Source organism: Macrotis lagotis, chromosome 1 (genome assembly GCF_037893015.1).
Source record: "Macrotis lagotis isolate mMagLag1 chromosome 1, bilby.v1.9.chrom.fasta, whole genome shotgun sequence".
Lineage (NCBI taxonomy): Eukaryota > Metazoa > Chordata > Mammalia > Peramelemorphia > Peramelidae > Macrotis > Macrotis lagotis.
Window position 1 is genome coordinate 240,166,513 of NC_133658.1, and position 6,712 is coordinate 240,173,224.

Here is a 6,712-nt window from a genome sequence, read left to right on the forward strand (position 1 = left end):
GTGCGATGGGTGGACTGATTGAAATGACTGAGGAAACCAAGGTTCAAGTGAACCACAATCCTCTCTTATGTTACTAGATCAAGTAATTTACAGATTTCAGGTTTAAGTAATCCCATTCAGTGTATGGTTCAATAATCCTTAAGAATGTTAGCTGAAGCCTTGTTGAGTTTAACAAATATCACTGAAAATATGATAAAGACTCAAAATATCTCATGTATTCTTGGGGCTGACACCATTGTTATCCTTGATTCTCCTCACAAAAACTAATTTGAATTCAAAAGGTACATAATACTTACCTGCACAATTTTACCTTTGTATATTGAACTATATTTCATGACAAATTTTATATCTTTCATAGTTTAGGGAGGTTTTTTTTTTTAAAAGAACAAGCTTCTTTCAATTTAGCAAAAGCTTTTTACCACATCAGAAGGGATTCTGGAATAGATGGCATCTTTTTCTCTCCCCTGTTTATGATTATTCCAAGTAGAAAAAAGGAAGTGTGAACCTCATTTTTTTTTATCATCATGTTTTATTGCTTCTTTTGTTTGCTTTTCCTATAATGAGTTCTTTCCTTTCTCTTTTCCTTTCTCTTTGATTGCTACTTTGAGTTTTTCAGAAGGGGACTAAGCTTGGTCCCTTCCTTTCTTTTCTTGTAGTTGTCATTCATTCTACCATACATTACACTTTTGTTTTCTTTAGTTTATTTGCATCTTTTTAGCTATGGTAGTATGCTGACTGGCTGAATGGGGACTGGATTTACAGCCAACTGTTTTGCCTTCTTGTCTCAAGACCCCTCCTTTTTTATTTCAGTGTTAGATTAGGTCTTACATGGTTTGGTCCTTGCTAATATAAGCACTGGCTAAATTAAACAACTTTCCCAAATTAAGAAGTTGGTGTATCTGGCTTGGGTCACTGGCAAGGAGAAATATTATAGTGGCATTTCTGTACCCTGTTGCTTTAAGAAGCAGGTAGAGAGCATTGGGAGCTGGAGGTTAGTCAGGTAATATTTTTCCCCCCTGTAGGAATTACCTTTATCGGAAATGTTTCTTTTCATCTCATAGGTTATATTTCTTTGATGTTTCTTCCTATTTTTGAGGAGTGAGGGTGGGAATCAAACTTAGAAAGACTCTTCTGCAGTCTAGAACAATGATTTTGAAATGCTCCCTCCCTGCAGAGTAGGCAGACTGATGAACTTGGATTCTTGTCTTAACTTACTGGATGTAACCCTGGGCAAGTCAGTCAGTCTCCTCATCCATAAAATGGGGATAATAATAGCTCTTTTCTTACAGGCTAGTGGGATTAATGAGGTACGAAGTGCTTTGCAAACCTGAAAATTCTACAATTGTAAGAAAATATGAGGAGGAAGAGAAGAGGAAGACAGCAGGACAACAATGTCAAAATGAAAACTGCTTCATTTACTTCTGTAGGATAGCTGGAAAGTCTTTAACTTGGAAAAATATCAGGGATTACTTTGATGAGAAAGACATAACAATTCCAATCTTCATATCTGGGAACAGGAAAACTGATTGAAATGATAGACTCCCACAAAACACTTGGAGTCACTTTTTATTTCTTGCTAATGCTATTCTTATTCTTACTTCAAATGCTCTTTTTTTTTGTTGCTGTTTTTACCACAGTCGTATTTAATTACCCCAACCCTACTAATGCAAGGAACTATGAATATAGGAGATTTGTAATTGCAAATAAGTTTTGGAATCTTTATACTGTTCCTATGGTTCAATGTAAAATTTGTACCATCTCCTCATTCCAAATCCCCAGCTTCAGCTTTCCAGCTACCTGACCTTGCCCACTGACACTGAAGTGAAAGGAAATGATATGTTGAACTTAAGAGGTCATGCACCTTGGGAGAGAAGGACCAGTAATGTAGCTTGCCCATTGGAGAATATCTGAGCAAGGTGCTAGTTCACTTCTCAAATGGCACCTTTTGTCCAACCCACTTCAGAAGTACATTTAAGAAGCAGCACTGCCCCTCCTCAGGCTCTATTCCTTCTTGACTCTACCCTTCCACCTTTCAAGGATGGCCTTCTCTCATTTCCTAGACCATGTGCTCCCAATCTAGGCCCTGCAATAACACCATGGGCCCCCATGCCATGCGGCCAGGCTAAGACAGCCCTCATGGCTGTCTGCCCTCTCCTTTCCCTCTTCCTCTCCCTCTCATTCACTCTCACTCAAACTTCCACCTACCTGTCCTCAAAGTGCTTACTGTTTTTCTAGGAGTTTTAATCTGTGGACTTTGTGAGCCTTCTGTAATAAATCCTGAGCAGTTTAAAATCCCGGGGCTTATGTGAATTCATTCACTTTCAATGACCCGCAATCTCTATTGGAGACCCTTAATCCTCATCTACTACACTGCCACCAGTCTCCTTTTTCTGATTTGTTTGACTAACACCAGGACTTTGATTCTCTTTATATGTGGATCAAGCTACCTAAATAAATGGATTCTATAGGCTATTATACATTTTCAGACAGAGAAAATTAGGGTATAACATGTATACTAATCAATGAAGATTAAGTTCTCAAAACAGTTTTTGCATAATCACTAAAACTGACTTTATTGTTCTCATGTTAGCATGAGTTACAGAGATAGAAGAACTAGGACAGGCCCTCTAACCCTAGGTACTCAAAAGTTAGTTCATCCTGGAAATGGACTGTGTGCTGAATGACTATACAAGTAGGATTCATTAGGAAAACAGGAACACTATAAAAAAAAAAATCCAGCTCATTCCTCAACAAAACTTCCAAAATACTACAGGAGGTTAGATGAAACTTCTTATAAATTTACTTTAGTCTATTCTCCTTATTCAGACAATGTAATCACTCCGAAACAAAGTCAAACATACAGATGATCTCATACCAAAGAGGAGGCCAAAGATTACACAATCACTGTAAGGTCAATATTCTCCCTGGGGCTATAGGTGGCACTTGTGTTTATAAATTTCACTGTAAAAATTTCACAGTTTGAAACTGCCCCTCTACATGTAAGCCATTCTGGATCATAACAGTTTATTAAATATCTCTACTTTGTAAGAATCTAGCGCATTTAATTTCAGTCCAATCTAGGAAATACTCAGAACTTTGAGGCATCTGAGTAGCACTTTTTATATTTCTGCCTGGCATGTACATTAAGCTGTTTTCATCTCCAAAAACTTAAGATTTATTGGCCTGATGATATGTGACATGTGGAAGAATATCCAACAGCTTCATCTACCTAAGCAGAAGACTTCATCCTGGCTTAAGATCCCTCATATCAGGACCCTTTCCCTAGATTTTGGGAAAAAGAGACTGGAACAGAATGATGAGGTTACAGGACAGTAAAGGTTCTCTCATAAAAGGTGGGGGTATCATCTCCTAGAAGGGAGGCCAATATAACAGAACCCAGAGGGCACAATGGCATGCACTCCTAATTTGACTAGAAGGCAATTTTGTGTCAGAATAGAATTCTAGAACTGATTACTTAGGATAGGGTTGTCTAAAATGTAGCCCACAGGCGATTTTATGCAGCCCCCCCCCCCAGGTTTATTAAATACTTTAGTAAACAAAGTGGAACAAACACTCTCACTAAAATGTCAAATCAAAATATATTATCTATTGTTTCAATAAAAACTTTTGAAAGTAAGGTTGGAGCCCTGACTTACAATACCAAGTGATTTTCATGTGGTTGTCTGGTTTCTTAGCTAAATACAAGTATTTTTGTATTTGGAAGTCATCAAATTTCCCTTAGTTGAACTTGTTAAAAAAAGCCACATCTGGATACTTAAATAGGAGACGGGGGGGGGGGGGGGGTGTAATAATTTTTGATAAGACATGAAATTATGGGATCCAGAATGTTTATGTGGGTAAATAAAAAAGTCACAATGTCTTCATTGGATCATAAAGAGCTGGGAAGAATCTTAGGAGAGATTATGGTCTTATTTCCTCATTTACAGAGAAGGAAACTGAAATTCTGAAAAGATGAAGCTTTCCCAAGGTTTTAAAACTCTTCAAATCCAGGTTGTTTGATTGCAAATGAAGCATTCTTTCCACTATACCACGTTACTTTCATAAATATATTTGGATCATCATCATCTTAAATATTCCCACAAAAGTGCTAGCATTTACAGATTACATTTTAAGATACAGGGCTAGATAGCTCAAGTGTTATCAATAAATGATTATTAATTAGTAATGATTAATAATTAATAAATAATTTTCTTTCTATCGCTGGCCCATAGAAAAACTCAATTGAGGGGCCACAAAGATATATAAAGCAACTCACTTGACATTTATTTTTAAAGGAAAAAATAAACTATTCTATTATTTTGCAATTAAAGATTAATTGAACTAAAAACAGGGTAATAGTCATTCAACGAATAAAAATTTCAGTTCTAAATTACTATCATTAGGAAAACTTAAGACACACAGGCTCTCAGGAATATTTACTATAATACATCTCAAAGAACATTGCTAGATATCTTATGGCCATTAGGAAACTATTGTTTACATTTAAACATTTAAGCATTAATGATTCCATCACTTCATGTTTTTTGTCTCAAAGGTCAAATAAATCTGAGACTTTAAAAGTTCTTATTTATATTGTTATCTTGAAGATAACAATATAAATAAGAACTTTTAAAGTTCATATATACATATAATATATATGTATTATATATATATCATGACATTTGAAACACCATTGTAATAACCCAAAATGTTTTTCAAAGGAAACACAGCAAAGAAATTATTAGAATCATTCTTCCTAGGTTGATTAAAATAATGTATAGAATTTAAGTAAAGAACAATTCACTAAAAAAACCGAATTCTGAAATAGAAATCTTGTATGATTTATGAGTTCATATCAACAATGAAAAATTGCTAAGTAAATAGAAATCTAGCAAGGCCAAGAACCAGTAGAAACCTTCACTAAATAGTATCACAGGGGCGGCTAGGTGGCATAATGGATAAAGCACCGGCCCTGGAGTCAGGAGTACCTGGGTTCAAATCCGGTCTCAGACACTTAATAATTACCTAGCTGTGTAGCCTTGGGCAGGCCACTTAACCCCGTTTGCCTTGCAAAAACCTAAAAATAAATAAATAAAAAATAAATAGTATTACAGACTAGCTTATTTCCCTGTTACTGGAAACATGTCCTACACTCATCAAAACCCTGTTCTAGCTTCTCAAAACCTTCTATGCAAATCCAAATTTCACACTCTTGACTTCTAGGATTTAATTAACTTAAAATTTTCTTTCTTTTCCTATGTCTTTGCATTCTCGCCAATCAAGGGAATATATCTTGGGTTTTCCACACTCACCACTCTCAAGGACAAAGTCAGGACTGAGAAACATTTTGACTTCATTAGACTCATACCATAAAGGTGATAAACATTAATGTGTACCATATATATCACATACAAAATAAGATATGATACCAAGTTAATAAGCTCACAGGTTATATTATTGCCAGAATCATAAGATAAGCATCAATTAAAAAGGAAAAATAAAATGAGACAATACTAAAATGCAACCTGCATTCTGCAAAGTGGATTCCAGAGATGATCTAGCCCATTTTATAATTCATTTTATAAATGAGGAAATTGAGCTCCAAATATTTTTTAATGATAGAGAAAGCAGAAGGTAGGGAAGTCTGGAACTGGGTCTTGTTGAACTGGAGGAATGAGAGTTAAATCATTTAGCAGCTATTTATTAAGCTCATGCTTTATACAAAGCACTATGTTAAGTGCTGTAGTTATAAAATAAATAATGAATAAGTCATGATCTTAAAATAAGGACACCTATCTCAGAGGTCTCTGGAATATATGTGACATTTCTTGGAAGGTAACTAACACTAAAAGAGTGTTTAAAAAAAAGGGAAAATTTTCCAATTAGCAAAGTGGGGGAGAAGGAAGCCACATTATTGTCATTAAGACTGAGAGCTCTTGAAGTGGAAAACTCAAGGTATCCCTGGAGTTGGAAAAAGTTCAAGATGTAGATTTCACAAGCCTGCAAAATTTACAGATTAAAACTTTTTTTCCTGGAGAGACAAGGCTTGAGGATAGGGTGCATAACAAAGGTAAAGGGGAGGTGCCTGAAGGAAAGTGCAAGAATGCAGTCAGAAGACCTGGCTAGGCTGAAGCTCCAGCCAGTGCTCCCTCAAGGAGAAAGAGAAAGGAAAAAACAGGTTTAAGAGCTGGCCAGGTTTAGGCTCGAGGGTGACACCAATTTCTTCCACATCAATATGATGTAGCAGAAAGGCTCAAATTCCACCTGGGCGACAACCCACCCTCTGCTGCCCGTGTAGAAATGGCTCAGTATCTTTGGGCTTAAATGTCTTCATCTGTAAAATGAGGGGTAAATGAGCTTTAGGATTCTCTTCCAATCTAAAACTGGAAACGGTCATAGAGACCATCCCACACAATCTCATTTTACTGATTACACAAGACAGATGGGGCAGAGAGTAAATTGCTGGGTGTGTTAGGCAAGATCCCAGGTCTCCCAAAGGGCTTTTCTTCCGTGCTACCACTCTGCCCCCAGTAGGCCTGTGGATCTAAAGGTGAGGAAAAGAGAGGCAAGTTTGGGAAATCAATTCACCCAAGTAAGGCCCAGGGTTGGAATGTACTACACCAAGCCTTTGGGCATCTATGGTTTTTGCAGAGCATGCCCTCTTCATAGCTTCACCTGCTCTTCTAAGATTCTCTCAATCTGCTGATAAAGT

General features: G+C 36.6%; 1 protein-coding gene across 6 annotated transcripts in view; it reads right to left on the minus strand.

Annotated features, from left to right (window-relative positions):
- The window catches only part of MAPRE3 (microtubule associated protein RP/EB family member 3), a 94,899-nt gene that overhangs the window by 34,776 nt on the left and 53,411 nt on the right, over positions 1-6,712 (minus strand). The gene's annotated exons all lie outside the window — the stretch shown is intronic.